The 4,176-nt window shown below is 49.0% G+C and overlaps 1 non-coding gene across 1 annotated transcript; it reads right to left on the bottom strand.

Annotated features, from left to right (window-relative positions):
• Window positions 1-2,544: 2,544 nt before the first annotated feature.
• LOC148091588 (small nucleolar RNA SNORA74) lies at window positions 2,545-2,740 on the bottom strand. Its single transcript, XR_015715607.1, has one exon. It is a non-coding gene; the product is annotated as a small nucleolar RNA SNORA74 (small nucleolar RNA).
• Between the last annotated feature and the right edge of the window lie 1,436 nt (window positions 2,741-4,176).

The following is a 4,176-nucleotide window of genomic DNA, read 5'->3' as shown; positions in this document are numbered from 1 at the left end:
GCTAGGACTTCCAGTACTATGTTGAATAAGAGTAGTGAAAGCACACAGTCCTGTCTTGTCCCTGTTCTTAGGGGAAATGGTTTTAGCTTTTGCCCATTGAGTATGATGTTGGCTGTAGGTCTGTCATAATGGCCTTTATTATGTTGAGGTTCGATCCCTCTATTCCCACTTTGCTGAGAGTTTTTATCAGAAATGGGTGTTGGATTTTGTTGAATGCTTTTTCTGCTATTGATATGATCATATGATTTTTGCCCTTCAATCTGTTTATGTGATGTATCACATTTATTGATTTGCCAATATTGTACCAAATTTGCATCCTCGGAATAAATCCCACTTGATCATGATGTATGATCTTTTTAATGTATTGCTCAATCCAGTTTGCTAATATTTTGTTGAGGATTTTAGCATCTGTGTTCATCAGGGATATTGGCCTGTAATTTTCTTTTTTATAATGTTTCTATCTGGTTTTGGAATTAGGATAATGTTGGCCTCATAAAATGAGCTTGGGAGTCTTCCCTTGTCTTGCATTTTTTTGGAATAATTTGAGAAGAGCAGGTATTAGTTCTTCTTTGAATGTTTGGTAAAATTCGCCTGAAGCCATCTGGTCCAGCACTTTTGTTTGTTGGGAATTTGTTGTTGTTGTCAGTCCTCACCCAAGGATATTTTTTCCATTGATTTTTATTTTGAGGGAGAGGGAGGGAGGGAGATGGGAGGAAGACAAGGGGAGAGAGAGAGAGAGAGAGAAACGCCAATGTGAGAGACACTCATTATTGGTTGCCTCCTCCATGTGCCCCATCCAGGGCCTAGGATTGACCTGCAACCCAGGTACATGCTCTTGACCGGGACTGAACCCTCGACCCTGTGGTGTGTGGGCCGACGCTCTAACCACTGAGCCACACCAGCCAGGGCTTCACTGATCTTTCGTGTGTTTTTTTTAACCTCTGTTTCATTTATTTCTGCTCTGATCTTCATTATCTTCTTTCTTCTCACTTTGGGCTCTGTTTTTCTTTTTTTAGTCCCTCTAAGTATAAAGTTAGATCATTTATTTAAGTTTTTTCTTGTTTCTTGAGGTAGGCCTATAATGTTATGAATTTCCCTCTTAGGACGGCTTTTGCTGTGTCCCATGGATTTTGAGTTGTGTTCTAATGTTCATTTGTTTCAAGGTACCTTTTGAATTTTTTTCCTTTATCTCATTGTTTAGTAACATTATTTAGCCTCCACATCTTTGTGTGTTTTAGTTTTTTCTTGTCTTTTTTTTGTTTTTTTTAATCCCATAAATACTAATGTTTATTGTGGCAAAATATATGTAACATAAGATTTACAATTTTAACCACGTATAAGTATACAGTTCAGTCGCATTAAGTATATTGATGTTGTGCAACTTTCACCTCTGTCCACTCGTGTGTGGGGTTGAGCCTCAGGCTGGCTGTGAGGATCAACCCTGATCATAGTGTACAAGCTGCTGTGCAGGTGCTGACCAAATAGAGTGGAATTTGCTTCAGCAGGGTCTGGTGCCTGTTGAGATCTCCCGTTGGATATGCCACTCGTGAAGCTAATTGGGTCGCCGGCCATTGGGTGCATTGGTGCTGGGGCCTCCTGGGAGGGACCCTGGTGCTGGCCAATGCCAGATGCTTCCTGTGGACTGTCCGTGGGCAGCCTGTTTGGAGCAATTCACAGTTTGTGGCTGCCTCTGCTGGGACTGAGTGCAAGAAGTTCTAAGGAGCGCACCAAGGCTGGCTTTTACCAGTTCTGGGCCTGGGGGCAGATGAACAAAGGTCCCCAGGTACCCCAAGATCCGCCTCTGCCTGCCTCCACCTGCTAGCTGCCTGTTTGGCTCAGTTACTGAAAGAACCTCTGGAGGTACTCAAGTTGCATGAGGTAGGTTCTCAGTGAGTCCCCAGGTAGAGGCGATTGGTGGTCACCCAATTGATGCAGGTTTGAATTGGGTGTCAGTGCTCGGTCTGAGGCCGCTCAGCAAATGTCCCCAGGTATAACAGATCTAGCTGCCACCCTCTTGGTGCTCACACACCTTTCAGCAGTGTGCAAAAGACCCAGACCTGGCTTTCTTTGTAAGAGTGGCATTAAAAAGTCAAAACAGGCTACTTCCCAGGACTTAAGGTGTCTGGGATCCATAGTCTGAGATCAGCCATCTGAGCTCAAGGGCTTTGCAGAGGGTCCTTGGGTTCTCAGAGGCCAGCTGCTTCCTGTTGTGGACGATTTGTGGGTCCCCTGGGATGTGGCAGGGGAGCGAGAGCATGGCAGGGTCATGCAGCTGTGATCCCGTCACCGTGTCATGAAAAGTTGTCCCCTGGTGTATGGCTGATCCTGGCAGATGCCTCCCTCCTCTTCCATCCAAAGAGAACTGCTGTCCTGTTCAGATGTCCGACCAGATGCATGGTCACTGGCTGCCTGGGCAGCACCGTCCCAGCCTTCTGTCCTCAAGGCAGGGTAAGCCTGGCTGGTGGGGGTTAGGGAAGGGCGGATAAAGGTCCCTTGGATGGGTTGAAAATGCTGTTAGAACCATTAAGGCTTAATTTTTTTTTCTGTGTCTGCTCCCACACTAGAACTAAGCAGCCAAAGTGATGCTTAGCTCGCTCTCAAGGAAGCATGGCTCTGCCTCGCACCAGTGCCAGATGCCACCAAACAGTGACGGAGGCAGGAGGAGGAAAGGACACTCCTCTCTCAGCAGTGTGACACCATCACAGCAACGGTTCTGTCTGGAGAGCCAACCACTGCTGGGGCCACTGCAGCGTTTAGACACGAGAGTGACATGATCTGATTTATATTTTTTAAAGATCACTCTGATTTTTATTTTTATTTAAACAATTTCTTATTTTTAATACTTAAAAGAATCTTTCAATTAGAGTTGACATTCATTATTAGTTTCAGGGGCATGGCATAGTGGTTAGACATTTATATAACTTACAAAGTGATCCCTCGATAAGTCTAGTCTGGGGTCTCTTTTAAAAGGGTATTAACCCAATTCCTGAGGGCTCCACCCTCACGATCTCATCACCCTCAGAAGCCCCCACCTTTTATTTATTTTTAATTGAATTTATTGGGGGTGACATTGGTTAATAAAATTGTACGGATTTCAGGTGTACAGTTCTACAAAACATCCTCTGTATACTGTACTGTGTGTTCACCCCCCAAGTCATCTCCTTCCATCACCACTCATCCCCCCTATTCTCTCTTCTCCCCCCCACCCCCTTCCCCTGTGGAGATCACTCTGTGATTTGACATTTGAAATGATATTTGAGATGTGTCTTGAGAGCGCAGGTAGGATTTAGACAGATGAAGAGGGTGAGAAATGTGCTTCGGGTACAGAGAGTGGGCACACGGCCTGGAGGCAGGAGAGATGAAGACCGGAGAGACCAGAGCACAGGCCTCTCAGATGCCTGTGAGGGAGGGCTCGGGGCAGGGAAACGGAAGACCCACCATGGAGGGGACAGGCTGAGGGGAAAGGAACCAGCCACAGAGTGGTCAGAGCAGAGGCCCATCATGGAAGGCAGGGCAGGGGGACAGGGGACTGCGGGAAGGGGCAGGACAGGGGGACAGGGGACTGCGGGAAGGGGCAGGACAGGGGGACGGGACTGTGGGAAGGGGCAGGGCAGGGGGACAGGAACCTCCACGGAGGGGGCAGTGTCCCCTGTCACCTCTCCCTCCTCCTATGCCTTTGTCCTACCTCCTCCATGGAGAGTCCCCTGTTCTCCATGGATGGTCCCTATTTTCCTACCCTGTCCCCACCATGGAAGGTCTCTTGTCCCCCCCTGCCCTAACCTTCCATGATGGTCCCCGGTTCCTCCCTCCCCTAACCCTCCATGAGGGTCCTGTCTCCCCTACCCTGCCCCCTATATGGAAGGTCCCCAGTCCTCCCTACCCTGTACCTTCCATGGAGGGTCCTCTGTCCCCCTGTCCTGGTTCTTCCATGGAGGTTCCCTGTCCCAGTGCCCTGTACCCCCCCATGCAGGGTCCCCTGTCCTCCTGCCCTGCTTCTTCCATGGAGGCTTCCCTGTTCCCCCTGCCCTGTACACTCCGTGGGGGTCCCCTGTCCCTTCTGGCCTGTGTCCCCCATGGAGGGCTCCTGTCCCCCCTGCTCTAGTCCCTCCATAGGGGTTCCCCTGTCCCCCCCTGCCCTCTCACCTCCATGGGGGGCCCCGGACTCCCTGCCCTGCT

This window comes from Miniopterus natalensis, chromosome 13 (genome assembly GCF_054644295.1).
Source record: "Miniopterus natalensis isolate mMinNat1 chromosome 13, mMinNat1.hap1, whole genome shotgun sequence".
Taxonomy (NCBI): domain Eukaryota; kingdom Metazoa; phylum Chordata; class Mammalia; order Chiroptera; family Miniopteridae; genus Miniopterus; species Miniopterus natalensis.
The sequence above is the reverse complement of the archived record's forward strand: the minus strand, read 5'-3'. Positions and strand labels throughout refer to the sequence as shown.